General features: G+C 44.8%; 1 protein-coding gene and 1 long non-coding RNA gene across 14 annotated transcripts in view; one reads left to right on the forward strand and one right to left on the reverse strand.

Moving 5' to 3' along the window:
- The window catches only part of RIMBP2 (RIMS binding protein 2), a 273,596-nt gene that overhangs the window by 140,085 nt on the left and 113,615 nt on the right, over window positions 1-19,896 (forward strand). Inside the window, exon 1 of one of the 13 annotated variants that reach the window (XM_083716864.1) lies at window positions 13,951-14,067. The exons of 11 other annotated variants lie outside the window; for them this stretch is intronic. The gene's annotated coding sequence lies outside the window, so the exon portion shown is untranslated. Of the gene's footprint in view, window positions 1-13,950; window positions 14,068-19,896 lie in introns of those variants that run through there. One more of the 13 variants, XM_083716857.1, reaches the window with a different exon arrangement.
- LOC310834345 overlaps window positions 1-19,896 on the reverse strand; it is a 202,671-nt gene that overhangs the window by 74,666 nt on the left and 108,109 nt on the right. The gene's annotated exons all lie outside the window — the stretch shown is intronic.

Raw genomic sequence — 19,896 nt, forward strand, 5'->3', positions numbered from 1 at the left:
GGCTTGGGGGCTGGATTCGGCCAAGTGCCTTCTCAATCCAGTCCGTGAATGGTCCGGTAATCAGTGTACAGTGGTACCTCAGGTTAAGTACTTAATTCGTTCCGGAGGTCCGTTCTTAACCTGAAACTGTTCTTAACCTGAAGCACCACTTTAGCTAATGGCTAATGGCAGCTAATGGCTTCCGCGGCGGCACTGGAGCACGATTTCTGTTATCATCCTGAAGCAAAGTTCTTAACCTGAAGCACTATTTCCGGGTTAGCGGAGTCTGTAACCTGAAGCATATATAACCTGAGGTACCACTGTATTTTTACATGAGTAGAATGTGTGCTTTTATTTAAAATGCATCTCTGGGTTATTTGTGGGGCAAAGGAATTCATTCATTATTATTTTTTCAAAAGATAGTCCAGCCCCCCACAAGTTCTGAGGGACAGTGGACTGGCCCCCTGCTGAAAAGGTTTGCTGACCCCTGCACAAGAGCATGCAGAGTCTTAGTACTCTACATAACATGGTTAGATGCAGCCTCTTGGACCCCAACCAGCATTTACCAAGGAATTGTCAGGAATGAAGTGAGCTGGAGTCCATCAACATTTAGAGAGTCAAAAACTACCCACCGCCTGATACAAAGCATGTTATTGGTCGATATAACTAAAGTGAACATGATTTTCCAGAGTTTCTATTAGTAGAAGCTATATGTGATTTTCCAGAATTTCAGCTCAGGATCAAGGGTCTATCCCAGTCCAACTAGAGATGCTGGGGATTGAACCAGGGACATTCTGCATTCAAAGCAGATGTTCTCCTGGGTCTTTTCCCCGTCTATATGGCAGAGAATGCGGCTGCTCCCCCCCCCCTTTGAATGAAGTTGTGCATAGCTTCGTGGACCCCAAACCCATGAGTGATAAGAAATGGATTAAGCTGACATTCTCTCCCTGCTTACCCTTCGGGAAGATCAGAAGCGTAAGCAGGGTTGCCGAAATGAAACAACAGCAGATTTTTCCGGAAGAATTTCAAAGGAAGCAAAATATGATTTTCCTCCTACTTGTTTTGGCTTACAGTGCAATTTCATTTTCAAATTAACAGCTCATTCTTGTAAGACAGACGTGAAGATTTAAAAGTAGCAGAGCCAGTTTCAGAACAGTCCCATTACATTTCATATACACATTTCATTTTCTGTTCCAGGGAAAACTCTGGTGCTGCAAGTTTCCTGTAGTTTTGTTGGAATTAAGTTTTGTTGGGGGAGGGAGGGACAGCTGTGGAAGGCACTGATTGGCTCATGCCTGTGATGTCTCTGCCTTTGAGGACCAAGGTACACTTTGCGTGTGAAGACCCCCAAACCCCCTCCAAAAGAAATCACACAGGACACAGAATATTTGTTTAAGATTTTTTGGCGTTAATTTGGTCACAACTTTATGGATTACAGCATGTGAGTGGTTGCTTAGGCATTGGTTCAGACTACCTAAACAGGAACAGGACTGACAACTGGAACCTCCAGAGGTCAGTAAGGGAAAACATACTGGGGGAGCACAGAGGCTGATTTCCACCTCTTAGTTCACCCCAGATGCTCCCAGGAACTCTGGCATGGCCCTACCCCTGAGAGGGGATTGGACAGAGCAAATCGAGCCCCTGGATTCCTTTAATGGAATTCCCTAGCAGCAGCAGCAACAAATTGGCACAGCCAATCCATTACCCCCTCCACCAAAGAATGAACCAATGCCTAACTGCCTTCCTTACAAAGTTGTGACGAATTGCTAAGTAGTAGGCAAAAACCAAATGGCACCAGCCAATCAGCCAAATGGCAAAATTCCTACCGGGCCCCTGCCCCAAAGCAGACAACCCCCAGACAGGCATAGCAAGGTCAAAAACACAACCTTAAATTATAGGGAGGGAAGGCAGGAGATCCGCTGTATGATGCGAAAGAGAAAGTACCTTGCCCTATACAGTCCCTTAAATAGCCCCTTAGTTGCCAATCAAACCCCAACCTACAGAAAATTTTCCCCAGTAACAAAGGGGCAACCAATGAGGTGTGAACGTCATCCAAACGGGCCCGTCCCAGCAGCAAGAAGGCAGTTGGGTGATCTCACTGCAACCTGTGGCTCTCCATGATTTGGAGGACACGATTTGCTTAAATTCTGTCATTTGTATTGATGTAAACCACCAGAACGTATTTTGTATAGCTAACTGTTTAGCCCTATCCCCAGAATATTTTAACTTACCGCCATGGCTACTGGCTAATGCAAATAAAGTATCTATCATCTATCTTGGTTTAAATGCATATGTGCATCTCATGTGCAATGGGTTTTTTTAAAACAGCAACAACGACAACAACAAACCCAAATGTCATCATCTTGGAAATTAATGGGATTGGCTCCAACAAGGGATTTATTCCCAATGCAAAAGCTAGCTTTAGAGAAAGGAGTTTTTTTCAAGCCCACAGCTGGAAGGAAAATGTTAAATTCTTTCACCAGTGCCTTATCTGATCCTATTAATTATCACCCTCCCCTCTTGGCTAATACAGTTTGCATTTACCTCCCCTAAAAATGCAAATATGCATTAAAATCATGTCTAGTTTGGCACAAACATGCACCTGAGAACATCCTTTAGATGCTGCTCGTGTTTTCAGAAGACATCAGGCCACATTAGCCAAGTTGCATACAGATGTTCCCTAAAATGAGTGCAGTATGTTTTGCAGTCATTATCTGCAGTCTTGTTAGCGTAGGCCATGTTGAGAAGGAGCTGTCAGCAAATCTAACCACAATTATTTCCTCCTCCTTCTCCCTCTGTCTGAAATGGCTGAGTTTTGGGGAGAATAAAGAGGCTGGGAACTGGTGTTTATGTCCCAGTCCTTAGGGGCTGAATTTCAACTGTTTGGTTACATGCATTACTTCTCAGTCTTCCTTTCCTTAAGTATGCTAAAGAATATATATATATATATATATATATATATATATATATATATATATAAATCAATAAAGACTTGTAGCATTCTCCAGAGCAAGATAAATCCCCTAGAGAAAACAGCAGTAAACTGAATCAGAAACTGTTCTCCCCATTAAGTGGAACAATACTCAAAGATTACATAAGAGAGATGCAAAAGAGGAGCCGTAATGCTGTTTTCTATCAAATTCAATTTCATATTTATCTAGGGAGAGCAAGCATTAGTGAGAGAAAAAGGACACTATTAGGTTCCCTCAGGGCATGGAAGAAAAACCTGGCATGCAACGTGGAACATGGATGGCAGAGGTTCATATGTCGCACCAGAACTCCCACAAATGTTCCACTGACACCCCAAAGCGCTGAACAACCAAAAGCAACATGCGGCTAATAATGTACCGACAAAATATTTATAACATTATATTGTATCACAATTCATAAACAGAAAACACGTGGTACGTGCATGGAGTCACAAATAATAGGAGTCAAATAAATGTTTCATAAACAGAAGTAATAGGCATGCTCAGTCACTATTGAAGAAAACTGAGATGGAGGCAAAATGTCTTTCAACAGTCAGTATCCTGCAAATGTGCGGTGATAGGTGTTCTGAACGTAGCAATAAGGTACTCCAAGCACAGCAGCAGATGACAGAACAGTTCTTCCAGGATAATAACCTGTTTCAATGATAATTCTTCAGCAGCAAATAAATTGTCCCCACAGGTACATCAAATAGCAATGGATCAGCAATCCCGTAAGCTCAGCTAAACGTTTTCTTGGGTTCCTCGTCCCTTTCAGTTTCTGTTTGCTTTTTGACACTGAAAGCAAAGTTATGTGGTTATCTACAGGGTGGCAAAGCTGCTGAAAGCAGCAGAGAAGTTGTCCAGTCAGACATTTGGCCATAGCACCCAGACACCGAGGAGCTGGGCAAAACATCTGGGCTGTTGCGGATCCTGGCACTCAGTCCCCATCCCTGAGCAGCTAGAATGGAATTCCCATCCCTTGGTAATTTTGCTTGCCATTTTCTTCCCCTTTCCCCATCTCGCTTGGTATCCTTTCTGAGATGGGGCCACCAGAAGGGTGCACTTGGTTCTGCCTCCCTTATGATGTCCTCCCAAAGTACATCCTAGCAGGTTGTAAATGCTGTCCACTTGCTTTACCAAGGCCATGCAAATTTCTTCCCAAAAAGAGAAGGTGGGGAGCATTCATTCAGACTGAAAGCAGAGGTTGTGGAGAAGCCGCTTTCTGCTCCCCGCTCTCCTGCTTGCACACGGATATCATTTACCACAAGGACCTTCAAAACTCTTCTCATAAAAGTGCATTCTTGTCAAAACATTTATATCAAAGGCAGGAGTTGGTTCGGCACCGGAGGGAATGGAAACGCTTTAAATAGCAGTGTGGCATCAGGGAAAGTCTGGAGAGAGAGAAAAATCACATTTTAAGTGTAAACGTGCCGATTAGTGTGACAGACACTTTGATTGCACAGCATTCCCCCCCTCCTTTTACTTGCTTGGGTGTGGGGAGGAAAGGGAAAGGAAAGAAGTTTCTTCTCTCTCATTCATGTGTCATTCCTCATTAGAAACAAGGTTCTTGGTTGAAACATCTAATTAGGAGTAGATGTTAGGGCATTCATTCAGTCTTTATGACATGAATGGGGAAGCTGCAGCCCTTCAGATGTTGTTGGGCTCCCATCAAGCCCAGCCAGAACGGCCAATGGACAAGGATGAAGGGCCACAGGTTCCTCACCCCATATCTGCCACTGGACCATTGGCCACCTTTTTCTGTGCTCTGAGGTCTGTGATATTTTTGATTGGTCAGAACCTAAGCAGGTCAGAACCTGATCTGGACCTGGTTTGGAGACCCCCTTGGTTAGGGAAGGGCCACAGTACAGTGGCGGAGTCCCCAGCATTTTGGCCAGACCTGGAGTCTTGTCTCCACTTCTGGGAACCACATTTTTAGAAGGATATTGACAAGCTGGAAACCAAGCCTTGTGAGGAATGGTTGAGGGAGTTGGGTATGTTTAGCCTGGAAAAGATGAGAGTGAGAGGAGATATTATAGCCATCTTCTAATATCCCAAGGGCTGTCCTATGGAAGATGGAGCAAGCTTGTTTTCTCCTGCTGGAGGGTAGGACTGAACCAATGGCTTTAGCTTATAAGAAAAGGAGGGTCCACTAAGCATCAGGAAGAACTTTTGGACAGTAAGAGCTGTTCCACAATGGAACTGACTCCCTTGGGAGGTTGTGGACTCTCCTTTCTTGGAGGTTTTCAAGCAGAGGTTGGATTGCCATCTGTCATGGATGCTTTAGTTGAGATTCCTGCATTGCATGGTTCTGTGATTCTATGACTCGTGTCTGAGATTGTGGAAAGCTGCAGCCAGTCATTGTACTCAGTTAATGGATTGATTGATTGGTTTATTACGGCCATTGGCCCATATCTAAAAACAATACCTCAAAATTTATCCATAAACAATACAATTTAAACAGTTCCAAGTTAAAACACCCCTATAAAACCAATTTTACTTCAATTAAGTAAACTATACACAATAAGCTCCCTCTATGTCAACCGCAATTCAAATCCCTCAGATTTTGGGGGATATGCGTCTTAGTTCTGGCACTTATTGATGGTTCTTAAGTTTGGCTAAGCTGTCAGAGTCATACAGTGATCCATTTCTCCTCTTATGAAATAAGACATTAATCAGGTATCTAGCGACTGCAAGGGATCTACTTGAGTCTTCGTCGTTTAATAAGTATATTATTTGGGCTTCCTGAGATCTGTCAGCTATTCTCGATAAATATGGGGCCAGAAACTTGGACCGTGAAGCCGAATGTATAGGACAACAGAAGATTATATGATATAACGATTCTGTAGATCCACTTTTACAGTCACAGAGGAGTGAGATCTGTCCGTTGGAGAGTCTATTACCCAACACATTTGATGGGAAAACATTGAATCTAGCCTTTATAAAGGCGTACCTGTGCATCACCACAGATAAGGTAGTTAAATAAGATGGAAGCTTTGTTGGTGGTGTTAAGCCAAGGTTTATCGGCGAACAGGTGCCACCACCTGTCGCAATATTAAATTGTAAATCCATCTCTTCTAATTTGTGAGTTATAATTCTCTTGGCAGAAATTAAATCCAATTTTAGTAGTTCAGATGGAGATAGTCCTAAGGACACAAGTTTCCCATGTATTATTTTTGCCCAAGGGCTAGGGAAGTCATCTCTCCAGAGACACTGTATCAAGTGGAGATTTGGAAGTTTATGCCATAATGCCAACCAGTAACAGAGGATGCATTTCCATAATGTGGTTTCTAGAGATGTAACATTTAGTTCGAGACGTATAGCAGTATTGCCTACACACCTGGGTAATTTTAGCAACCTTCTTAGCAGCTGGTTTTGGATTACCTCCAATTGGGTTAGATTAACAAAGGACCCCCATATTGGGATTGCATATGCTATTGTTGCAATCACCTTTGCCTTGAAAACTTTTAACACTGATGGAATATGGAAAGCCCCATCTGAAAAGAAAAAACGCAGTAGCGCAAAGGAAAGGGCTTTAGCTCTATTTAATACATATGCCAGATGGACCTTCCAGCCCATGTTGTGTTGGAGAAGGACTCCCAAGTATTGAAATTTAAAGACTTGGTCAATGGCTTTTCCGTCTATTCTCCAATTATAGGTTTTTTGACTCTTGGCGAAAATTAGAACTTTGGACTTGGCATGATTAATTGTAAGAAAATTTGATTTGCAGTAAGCATCAAAAATTTTCAGTGCCCTCCTAAGGCCTACTCTTGAGAAAGATAGGATCACTGCGTCGTCTGCGTAGAGTAGAAGGGGGCAACGATATTGGGCAAGGCGGGGGGCATGGATCGTTTCTTGAGAATCTATCAGAGGCACCCTCATATCACTTATAAATAGATTAAAAAGGGTCGGAGCAAGGATACATCCTTGACGGACACCTCTATTGATGGTTACTGAATTTGAGAGGTCGCCGGCCGGAGTGATTCTCACCCTTGCAGCTGATCCGTCATGCAATTTAGTTATTAGCCACAAAAGTCTTTTGTCTATTCCCCATCGTGCTAATTTTCCCCAAAGTAATCCCCTGGGGATGCTGTCAAAAGCGCCCTTTAAATCAATAAAGGCTGCACAAAGTTGGCCTCTATTTGGGGCGGAATATTTCCGGGCAAGGTGGTATAAAACTAAGACATGATCAACCACTGACTGATTCGGTCTAAAACCAGCCTGTTCAGGCCCAATCAGGTTGTTCTCTTCGGCCCACTTAGTAAGCTTAGTTAACAAGAACCGTGCATATATTTTCCCAATTATTGACAATAAACTGATATTCCTGTAATTTCCCGGGTCATCTGTCGAGCCCTTTTTATGAATTGGAATAATAATCGCATCCTTCCATATTCTTGGAACCTTCCCACTGTTGTTTACGGCATCAAAAGTAACGGCCAGGATTTTCGCCCACCAGTGTGCATGAAGTTTTATAGCTTCCGCCGGGACTAGGTCGGGACCGGGGGCTTTTCCAACTTTGAGATTGGAAATGAGTCCGTGGATTTCTTCCGGGTCAGTGGGTGGCCAAAGAGGGAGCTGCTCATAGAATCCATCGATTTTATTAATATTAAGGTCTGGTAAGGCAAAATAGTTCCTTAGAAATGATTCCCAAACTGGGGCAGGAATAACGGTTAGTGGGTAACTTTTAGATTTTCTGTTAACCAACAGCCAGAATTTTCGGGAATTACGGGTATTTGAGGCAGCTATAAGTGCATGCCAGCGGTTCAGTTGCCATTCCTGTTTGGCCTTTTTTTGCACATATTTGTAAGCTGATTTTGCCTGATAGTACTCCTTGGGAAGCATAGTCGCCCCTGAGGATTTGTAATCATTATAAATAGCACAAAGATGTTGTTTGGCTTCTTTGCAATTACGGTTAAACCACAGTGCACCTGTCTTGGAGTGGGCCCGATTTACCTGGTGGGTTGGGACAGTAAAGAATGACGTGAGGTCATTCAACAGATTGGCAAATAGATTAATAGTTTGATCGTGTTCATATGAGGTTATGTCAAGGGCTGAATAGGTTTGTACGATCTCCTGCTGAAAAAATTGAGAATATTTTTGAGCCTGCGTTACAGACCACTTTATACCCTTCACTCGTAATGCCGTATTAATGCCCTCTACCGGGTTTTCTGTGTTAGTGTCTAATTGAGTTGGATGACTGTACTCGTCCCCGTGCCAGTCTAGGTCAAACATAGCAGCAAGTGGAAGGTGGTCACTGTGAAGGCGATCTGGCTGCGACATCTGTCACCCCATTGATCGCCAGGGTTGATTCGGCTGATCTGGCTGGCTAGGCGGGTGTCCCCTTCCTCCCTCACCGCTCCATGTGCGTCCCTCCCGAAGCTGCGAGCTCGGTGGAAGAGGACGACCATCCCAGATAGAAGGAGTGTACCGTTCTTCGGTCAAGGGTATACGATAGCTGCGCTCCCCTGCTAGAACCTCCAAACAAGCTCAAGGTCCATCCTCAGTTAATGGAGTTAATGAACCATTGGTCTGACTGACATTGTATAAGGCAGCTTCGTGTATGTTAATTTTATTTATAAAAATACTTGTGTACTACAAATTCCTTAAAATGTCAAAGTATGTGTGTATCATACACACATAATAAAAAAACCATATTAAAAACTTAAAGCAGATCACCAACCAGATATACTTATTTATTGCGGGGGGGGGGGGGAGATGTGTTCCATGCACGAAAACAATTTTGAGCCTTGCAAACAAGAAAAATGGAACATGAGCGCAATAAAATAAATTATAAAATATGATGCTGGATACTATTTGTAGTTTATTCACTCCTCCAAATGGCTAGTCATTTCTGTCTTGTCTTCAAAAAGGTGTGATAAAAGGGGCAGGGGTGTTGTCGGGGATGTTATGCATTTTTAGTGTGTAGCAGCTGTCTCCTTCTCTGTGTTAACTGTACATTCAGACTCATTATAACTTCTCATTAAAAACCTGACTCTTTTACACTCGTATTTGGCACTTTCCTTTTTAGAATGAGCATGTATGCATAGATCAAAACTACCATTGGTTACTTTGCATTTCATCTCATAGCGACCTTAGACAGGGTTGGCCATTTCTAACAGGTACAAGGGACATGGGTGGTGCTGTGGTCTAAAGCACAGAGCCTGGGACTTGCCGATCAGAAGGTCAGTGGTTTGAATCCCCGTGATGGGGTGAACTCCTGTTGCTCGGTCCCAGCTCCTGCCAACCTAGCAGTTTGAAAGCACGTCAAAGTGCAAGTAGATAAATAGGTACCACTCCAGCAGGAAGGTAAACGGTGTTTCCGTGTGTTGCTCTGGTTTCGCCAGAAGCGGCTTAGTCATGCTGGCCACATGACCCGGAAAAACTATCTGTGGACAAATGCCAGCTCCCTCGGCCAGTAAAGCAAGATGAGCGCTGCAACCCCAGAGTCTGTGACTGGACCTAACTGTCAGGGGTCCTTTACCTTTTTTAACAGGTACAAAACCATGGGAGAAGGCCCTCTGTGACTTTGCTAAGCATAGGTGGGCATGAAATGGCAGCAGGTATCGGTAGCCAGGAACAGAAGCAGGTAGAAAACAAGACGGGACACATATTTAAAACAGCACTGAACCACTTTAAACAGCCATGTTCTGAACCCCCAAAGACCCCTATTGCCCTCACAGCGCTATAGTTTCCAGAGTGGTGTAACAATCACTCTCTCTTCCCTGGAAAATCTGGGAACTGTGGCTCTGAGATGGGAATAGCAGCAATTCCCAGAACCTCTAAAAACTACAGGTCCCAGGATTCTTTGGGGGGAAAGCTATGCCTGTTTATTGTGGCATTCTTCTGCTTTAAATGTCTTGTGCTGATGAGGTCAGGGAAGACAGCCAGTTAGACAGAGAGCCTCTGGTCAGCTGCAGGGTCTGCCAGGACATTGCCATGGTGCAGGCACAAGTTGCCGCTATGAATTAAATAGCCTGTCTGGCATGGCCAGCCTGGATTTCCCACTGAGCATTTACTTCAAAAGAAGCTGTGGCCAGTCCTAGCAATTCCAGTCCCATAATTAACTTATGGAATTCATCGCTGCAGGTTTGCAGCCAGGGCTGTGTGGCTTAAATGACTTTAAAAGGGGATTATACTAATGCATGGGATGCGGGTGGCGCTGTGGGTTAAACCACAGAGCCTAGGACTTGCCGATCAGAAGGTTGGCGGTTCGAATCCCCACGATGAAGTGAGCTCCCGTTGCTCAGTCCCTGCTCCTGCTAACCTAGCAGTTCAAAAGCACGTCAAAGTGCAAGTAGATAAATAGGCACCACTCCGGCGGGAAGGTGTTTCTGTGCGCTGCTCCGGTTTTCCAGAAGTGGCTTAGTCATGCTGGCCACATGACCCGGAAGCTGTACGTCAGCTCCCTTGGCCAATAAAGCGAGATGAGCACTGCAACCTCAGAGTCGGTCACGACTGGACCTAATGGTCAGGGGTCCCTTTACCTTTACTTTTATACTAATGCATGGAGAAGGATAGGTCTGTCAGTGACTGTCTAACTATCACTCTCCCTGTTAGCAAACTCAGGTGGTGAGCAGTGAGGGAAATGGGAGCCCTGAGAGCAAGAAGGAGACAACAGCGTGGCCCAGGGGAACCCCAAGGTTTGCAGAGTTACAAAAATAATCTAAAACCAAACCCAGAAGAAACCCCAACTAAAGTAGCAAGAAACAGCCCACACCAGGACATAGAAATCATTACAATTATTATTTAAGGACCAACAGTATAATGTAATTTTGCAAAAAGCAATATTGGACAGACTGACGCAAAAATTAAAAGTAGCAAAAGACCAAAAGAAATGTGATAATTGTATGCAGTCTGGTGTGATTTAATGAGGCATGTCGTAGAATGGCACCCATAGTTTACAGTACGATCTGGTATGCATTAAGTACATATTTTAATTTCCCCTCCTCCTTCCTATAAATTTCTATAAATTTTAATTGTTATTGATATGAAATACATTTTTCTTATGGTCACCTATCTAAGCAATACATGTCACAATACATCATTTCGTATCTGTAATATTTTTGGCTTTGTTAGTGTGCTCCCAGCACTGATTGGTTGATAGATTGTTGTGAGCACCATTTGTTACAGCAGAGGAGGAATCAGGAGCCCACTTTGAGCTCCCAGATTTACCACATCCTGGCTCAGCCTACCTACCTACCTACCTCACAAGACTGTTGTGGGTCTGATCCTTCACATGAGACATTCAGTCACAGATGCCTGAAACAAGGTGGAGTGATTTCCCTTAGCTTTCCATTGGTGAGAATGATGCTATTAGATTAGGATGCTGTGGGAAAGAGTTCCCTGATCAATCTCTTCACCCTTAATCACTTGAAGCTGATGGCTTTATTTTATTTTTAAACGATTAACACCTGACAGACTTTTCACTGGGCGTTTTTTCATTACCCATTTGTTTTTGTCCTTGCAATTAAATTGGAGAAGGCTGTTAGAGAATGTCAACAGGGCATCCAGTCTGGAAACGTGACTTGACAGTCTCCGATACAGAAGAAACACAGTCAAGCGCTAAATAATTTTGTTATTGCCTCCATGAAAGCCAGATAGAGACAACACTGGAATTTATTATTCCTTTTGATCTTTAATTCAGTATATGAAGAATATCATTTTGGTAAAACAGAATGGAATTCTATTAGCAAAGACTTGCACTGGTCACTCATCAGTTGAAGCATTGTTAGCTGAGTAAGAGTTTTGTTGACGAATTGGTTGATTGGATCACTTAAATCTGCACAGGAGAAAAACCAGTTCTCAATAAAATAAAAATGTATTCTTTTGTGGTGAGGCATGCTCCTGGTTGCAAACCACAGGCATCGTATTCAAAGAGGATATTGTTCAAGAGAGGATCCCTATTGCAAGGTGACATTTGTAATTTCAAGTATTCTGCTACCAGGCCAAATTTAAGGTGTTTGCACTAACATAAAAGGCCTCATACACCTCAGGACCAGGTTATTTCAGAGGCTGCCTTACATAGCCACCACGTCTCTCTTGCAAATTCTCAGGGTGGTTTAATAGTCAATCTCTCTTTTCATCAATCTCTGGGAATTGCAGCTCTGTCAGGGGAATCAGGGTCTCCAAACAACGCCTAGCACCATTAGCAAACTATGCTTCCTCAGATTCTTAGGGACAAGCCAAGAGGTGCATATATAGTTTGTTTATAATTTTCTTTTATAACAAATAAACATTTAAACAATTTAAAAAAAGAATTTAAACAATTCTCACATATCAAACTTCAAGTTCCCTCCTCGTCTTTCAGGAGTTCCATGAATTTACCCCTTTTTCTTCTTCTGTATATCCCAAATAACTGTTTAAAGAAGGATGATACACTTTAAATGCATAGCGCAGGTGTGCCCTCAGTGGAGCCTTGTTAGCTTTGCAATCCTAATGACTAACTTCACTCCTGGACTAGAGAGTTCAGTCTGATTGGACCTCATAAATCAAGACATGAGCCTGGTCAGAGCTGGACCCAGAGGAAAACCTAGTGGGCCACCTTGGATCCTGCAGAATCCCACAGATCTAAAACCCCCCACAAAGGATCAGACCAGTAAGCTCTTCATCCTGTCAAGCACCAAGGATAATTTTAGTACATGTAAGGTACACAAGGACGCGGGTGGCGCTGTGGTTAAACCACAGAGCCTAGGACTTGCTGCTCAGAAAGTTGGCGGTTCGAATCCCTGTGACGGGGTGAGCTCCCGTTGCTCGGTCCCTGCTCCTGCCAACCTAGCAGTTCGAAAGCACGTCAAAGTGCAAGTAGATAAATAGGTACCGCTCCAGCGGGAAGGTAAACGGCATTTCCGTGCGTTGCTCTGGTTCGCCAGAAGCAGCTTAGTCATGCCTGGCTATATGACCCAGAAGCTGTATGCCGGCTCCCTCGGCCAATAAAGCGAGATGAGCGCTGCAACCCCAGAGTTGGCCACGACTGGACCTAATGGTCAGGGGTCCCTTTACCTTTAAGGTACCCAAATACGTGGTGTGGTATCCCTACACCATGGGTCAGCAAACCTGTTCAGAATGGGGCCAGTCCACTGTCCCTCAGACCTTGTGGGAGGCCTGACTATATTTTGGGGAAAAAATATGAACGAATCCCTATGTCCCACAAATAACCCAGAGATGCATTTTAAATACAGTGGACGCTCGGGTTGTGAATGTGATCCATGCGGGATGCACGTTCGTAACCCACAGCGTTCGCAACCCGTGGGTTGCTATTTGCCGCTTCTGCGCATGTGCAAAGCGCGATTTAGCGCTTCTGCTCATGTGTGACCCCTGAAACCCGGAAGTAACCCGTTCCGGTACTTCCACGTTTCGGCAGGTCCATAACCCCCCCCAAAAAACCCTGAAGCGTCTGTAACCCAAGGTACGACTGTAAAAGGACACATTCTACTCATGTAAAAACATGCTGATTCCTGGACCATCCACGGGCCGGATTTAGAAGGTGATTGGGCTGGATCCGGCCCCCAGGCCTTAGTTTACCTACCCATGCCCTACACAGTCACCCATAGGTGAGGTCTTGAACAATCTGGCACTGGCAGGATCTGGGTGGATCCTTTTCAGATCAGGCCTCTGGATGGTTTCCAGTTCAAATCTCTCTCAAGTCAACATTTGATCGCTCATTGGATTGTGTGAAATGCACCCACTTGAGGCAGCACAGTGCCTTGGGAGCTTTTCACTTTTAAGAAATGTGTGCATGTGTGCGCGCTGGACATCCTGCTTGGACTGGCACAGCGACTCAAGAGGTGTTGCTCTCTCTCCAAGGCCCCACCTCTCCGCTCAGCCCCCAGGGGAGTGATGTTCTGTTTCCAGGCGCTCGCTGCAAAGGTCAGCACCAGCCAGCAAGGAAGATTAATTTTAATTTAACAGCATGCAGACAACTCAGCAGGAGGAGGAGCAGCAGCGGGGCAGGCGGGTGGCACTCTGACACGGGTGCCTTTTAATGGGGCAGGCGATGGGGGATGCTCGGAGGTGGGGCTGCTTTTATGCCGAGAGTGAATGGAGCAAGAGAACTGGTTAATGTTGTGAGCTTCATATCAGGAATGGGAGACTTCCCTGTGCATTCGGCAGCTGCATCATCTTGGTAAGTTTTGGGAGTCGTCTTCTTCTTCTTCTTCTTCTTCTTCTTCTTCTTCTTCTTCTTCTTCTTCTTCTTCTGTTCAGATTTGCTAACAGCTCAGTGTGCTGTATTCATTGGAAGTTACCATAGTTCATAGAATCATATTTCTATGATTCCTTGATTTGCTTTGTATGCACAGTGCCCAGCTTCAAATCTTGGCCTCTCCAGACAATACTGAAAAAGATCCCCACTCTCTGAACACCCCCCTCCCATAGCTGTCAACTTTTCCCTTTTCTTGCGAGGAATCCTATTCAGAATAAGGGAATTTCCCTTTAAAAAAAGGGAAACGTTGACAGCTATGCCCCCCCCCCCCCCCCGCCGAGCTGCTTCCAGTCAGTGTAGACATGAATGGGCTAAGTGAACCAAAGGTCTGACTCTGTATAGGGCAGCTTCCCATTTATTTGTTTAATACATTTAGGCTGCAGTCCTAAGGGGTGTGGGGAAAGGCAAGGCTTGAAGGTATCTGTGTGAACTACCTTATCTAAACCTAAAAGTGTCTGAAATGCTTTCGCGGGTGAGGACAGAGGAGCCCTTGTGTGACTCTCACTCCCTTTTATGGCTTGGAAAACAACAGCACAGTTTGCCTCCCATTAGGACCAACTGAGGGGGTCAAACTGGAGAGTTTGATTTGAGGGTACGTCAGGTGGCGGGGGTAGTTTTGGACCCAAGCTGTTTCCGAATCTTTCCACCTGAAAACTGCCCCAATAAGCACACCCCTTTTGACCTGGGCGTTCTCTGTCCAGGGCACCAAAGGTTCCCATGTGGGCACGGAGCAGGGGCGCTGAATTGGCCCCCACATTGTGGGTGCCCAGCTTCGGCTCACACCATGCCACAATGATGTAATGATAGTGCAACTGGACCGGGGCCTCCAGCTCTGTGAGATGTGCACCGTTGCCATGGCAAGCTGCCCACCACAGCCTCCCACCACCTTCCCTCTGGCACTCAGCCCCAGTCGCTGCAGCTGCGGGCATCGCTCAGTAGCCATGGCAGGCCTTGCACAGAGGCAGTGGTCACTGTGGGCGGGGGAAGTGGGTGGTGGCAGGGAGCGGAGGCCAGGCACCCATGGGCACCCACAGCAAAAACAATTGTGCATGCCTGGGTTTTAGTTATTTCATAGAATCATAGAATTGTGGAGTTGGAAGGGTTCTTGAGGATCATCTAGTCCAACTCCCTGCAATGGAGGAATATGCAGCTGTCCCATCTGAGGATCGAAACGTCAACCTTGGCATTATCAGCCCCATGCTCTAACCAACGGAGCTACCCGTGATTTCTTTACTGGCAGCTGTTTTTATAGACAAAGATGCTGAGAGTTGTGTTTATGGGTTTCATCTACAAAAAAAACCCCCACACCCGTTTTAAAATAAATTGGAGGACAGGGTGGCCTTGCTGAAGAAAAGTAAAGTGATCAATGAAGTTATCCGTGTGTGTGTGTTTTTAAAATAACCTTTATGCCTTGATGTTTTAAAAGATCTTTGATTAATAAAATATTAGCCTGGGTCCTCACAGCTTGCTCATTAATGAAAGGGCAAACTGTGAGATTTCATCCCTAGGTGTGCGGTTGTGAATACAGGAATGAGGAAAGGTCACACGGGGACACTTGTGTTTTATCTAGGCCAAAACTGGGGACTTTGGGCTGCCAGATTTGGATTGGGGGGGGGGGTTCTGCATCCCAGGGGCCCTGAGGTCAGGGTCTGGTTTATCATGACGGACAACCCAAACACATCTGGAACGCTGCATCTGGCTTGGTGTGGTGAGTGACCAATTGCACAAGCTTGACTTGCACAGGGGGATGTGTTTGTTTTCCAAAAGGCTGAATAAAGTCATCAAGAGGCACTGTAGAGTCAATTGTTGTTAGCCTGCAGTGAGGCGGATGTAAAGGAAAGTAACTTTTTTTCTGAAAAGATCTTACTGTCTTTTCTCTCAAGCATCTGAAAGGGCTGTAAGTGGACACAGGGCACCATGTGCATACCATCCAACATTTATGATGGAAATAGGGTAATAATAATAATAATAATAATAATAATAATAATAATAATAATAATTATTATTATTATTATTATTATTATTATTATTATTATTATTATTTTACTATGGGTTGCCCCGGCCACTCTGGGTGGCCTCCAACATATATGAAAACATAATAAAACATTAAACTTTTTTTTCAAAAAACTTCCCTATACAGGGCTGCCTTCAGATGGCCTGGGGGGGTCGGATAACTCTATAGCCTCCAACGTTTCTCTGATAAAAGTAGGGATGGATTACTTTACCCTTCAATATTTCTACGATGAAAATAGGGATGTCCTTTACGAAATATCTGAAAAATAACTGTAACCTAAATACAGTAGTAGCCTTTGAGTGATTTCTGTAACTAATACTTATAAAGAAAAATGATATGGATATAGAAAAAAAATAGTTTTTATAAAATAATAAAGAAAAATTATGCAACGTGTTTATCAAAAAGGGGAAAATATGGAGAGGGAGGGAAGTCACAGGTTCGTGAAGAAAACACATAGTCAAAACTGTATGTATTCTTTGTGATTATTGATATCTTTATTGGATTAATTGGAATGATTATGACTAGTTGTTGTACATGTATAGAAGATGGACAATAAAGCATTTAAAAGACACAAAAAGGGGGGGCATAGGGATGTTCTAAGGAAAAGTGGGTGCTTCCGGGATCAAATCAGAAACTGGGACGGCTTCTGTAAATCCGGGGCTGTCCCTGGAAAATAGGGGCACTTGGAGGGCCTGCAGGTGGTAAAGCTCAACCAGGGAATTAAGTGGACCAGAAAGGGCAGCATGGCCTTGGGAATATTTCAGAGAATGCCTAGGTAGGATTCCTCCCCCTGCCCCACCCCATCTTCTCCAGCCCAAGGGCCACATTCCCTCCTGGGCAACTTTCCAGGGGCCATAGGACTGAGAGGTGGATGAGGCCGGAGGCAAAAGTGGGTGGAGAAACAGCTGCTAATTTTACCTGATCTCCCTGGAGATCTAGAGATGTGACAATAGGCTGCTCTGCCTCCTTTCTTTTATTTAGCAAATGTTTTGTGCCACTGGGGAAGTGGTAATTCTGTATTGATTTGTTTTGGATGTTTGTATGTGATGCCAAGAAGATTGTATGGACTGCAAGAAGATCAAACCTCTCCATACTGAAGGAAATCAACCCTGAGTGCTCACTGGAAGGACAGATTGTGAAGCTGAGGCTCCAGTACTTTGGCCACCTCATGAGAAGAGAAGACTCCCTGGAGAAGACCCTGATGTTGGGAAAGATGGAGGGCACAAGGAGAAGGGGACGGCAGAGGACGAGATGGTTGGATAGTGTTTTCGAGGTTACCAGCATGAGTTTGACCAAACTGTGGGAGGCAGTGGAGGACAGGGGTGCCTGGCGTTCTCTGGTCCATGGGGTCACGAAGAGTCGGACACGACTAAACGACTAAACAACAACAACAACATGTGATGCCAATAAAAGGTTTGATGATGATGATGATTTTACCTTTGCAGGGCAAGCTACTTTTTAAACACACGCCCCTTTCCTCCACCCAGGTCATCCAAAGGGCCGTATCAGAGTTCAAGGACACATTCTGGCCATAGCTGTCAACCTTCCCTTTTTTTGGTGGGAAATTCCCTTATTCCAGCACCATTTCCCTCTGCTATCCCAGATTGTTAGATATCCCGTAGACTGTCCCCAGGAGTGTCTGAGGGCCACATAAAGAGGCCCAGAGGGGCCCATTTGGCCCCAGGCTCTCCATCCCTGCCAGGAGACATCATGGGAAGACATTTCTGTCCAAAGAGGTGACCCAAGATGATGCTGGCCTATAGGAATCATAGAACTGTGGAGTAAGAAGGGACCCTGCGAGCAATCTAGCCCAACCCACCCGCAAAGCAGGAATTTTGGCTAAAGCATCTGTGGCGTTTGCCCTCCTAGGTGTGTGACATCATACTGGGTTCATAAGGAAAATGTTAACTAATTGTAAAATGACTAACCAATGGGAACCCAAGAGAAGGGAGTTAGAGTTAGGGTGGTTGAGAAGACAGTCTGGAGTTAGAAGAGACAGAGAGGATAAGTCTGTTGGGCTAGTCTGATGTGAGAGAGTGAGAGAATTTGTTAAGCGGAGTCAGTCAAGGGTTGAGATAATCAGTCAGAAGGTATTAGGAAGGTATAGGTAAAGAAACTAAAGTTAAGATACTGACAGGAATTTTATCTGAGAAACTTGTTAATGTTTATATGTTTATAATAATGTTTATAATGTCATAAACTGGTTAATGTTTATAAAATAAACTTGTTTATTTGGTTCAATTTTAACAACTGTCTGGACTCAGTATTTTACCCGAGAGTAATGGGTTGGTGGCAGCAGGGAAGCAAGCACAGTAGTGGCACAGGGATCAATAGGCCGTTAAACGTCCGGGGACCCTGTGTGATTGCCACAGCATCCATGACAGGTGACAACCCAACCTCCGCTTAAGCCACTCTTGCTCTGGTCATACAAAAGCACCCAAGCCTCCCCACCCCTTCCTTTTCTCCTTCTCAAATAGGTACTACAGGACAGATATTCCGCACCTGCTGGGCTGCATTGCCATGGCAACCGCTGATCTCCCCCCTCCTCGCCACTGTTCCTTCGCGCATTGCAATAAGGCAGGCTTGTTGGGAAACAGTTGTGAGAGCCTATCCTTTTAATTGAAGCATTAACTGTCGGCAAGGAAGGATACGGGGCTTCGGTGCACGTACTTGAAACTGACTATTTAATCACAGCTCATGCATGTCTGGCTTTCGTGCCGGCTTCCGCATGTTGATGCCCACGTGTTGGGTGGGTGGAATTTTAATGTGTGCTGCCGTGCAGGCATGCGCCTGCAAAGTGGACTTCTTTTCAGAGCACACAAGAGTCCTGACACTGTTACCTGCCTTTGCTGACCGTTTCATCAATCCTCTTCAACACTCACCATGTAAAAACAGATGCATTTTCCCCCCTTAACCCCCTCCCCCAATTGACGTTAGGGAACAGCTCCTCATAGTGGGGTAGAGGGCAAACTGCAAGGGCAAGCTGTGGATTTCGATGGGTGCTGACCTGCACATAACACGGAGCATAGCTGTCAACCTTCCCTTTTGGGGGGGGGGGGATTCCCTTATTCCAGTGCCGTTTCCCGCTGCTTCCCACTGCTATCCCGGATTGTTAGATATCCCGTAGACTGTCCCCGGGACAGGCAAGGCTGCTGATCCTTTATTTTCTAGGCTGCTGGTCCCTTATTTTCAAATCTGGAAGTTGACAGCTATGCACTGAAGTGGCCTCCCCTTTCCCTTTCTATGCAGTGCGTAGTTGTAAGTGATTAGAGCGTTGGGCCAGGGACCCAGGAAAATAGGGTTCAGTTCACAGCTCAGGCAAGAAACACACTGGGTCATCTTGGGCCAGCCTAACCTACCTCTCAGGGTTGCTGTGAAGATAAAATTGGGAGGGAGAGTACAATGTATATGAGTCGCCTTGAACCCCATGAAGGAAAAGTGTGATACTACTAATGTAATGTAATGTAATGTAATGTAATGTAATGTAATGACTAAACATCAGGAAGAACCTTCTGATAGTAAGAGGTGTTTGACAGTGGAACAGTCACTCTCAGGAGGTTGTGGACTCTCCTTCCTTGGAGGTCTTTAAGTAGAGGTTAGATGGCCATCTGTCATGGATGCTTTAGCTTACGTAGATTCCTGCATTGCAGGAGGTTGGACTAGACATCTTTTGGATCCATTCCAGCTCTACAGTTCTATGATTGTATAATGCAAACAAGCAAACAACTTCAGTATTT

Source organism: Podarcis gaigeae (assembly GCF_964106915.1).
Source record: "Podarcis gaigeae genome assembly, chromosome: 16".
NCBI lineage: Eukaryota > Metazoa > Chordata > Lepidosauria > Squamata > Lacertidae > Podarcis > Podarcis gaigeae.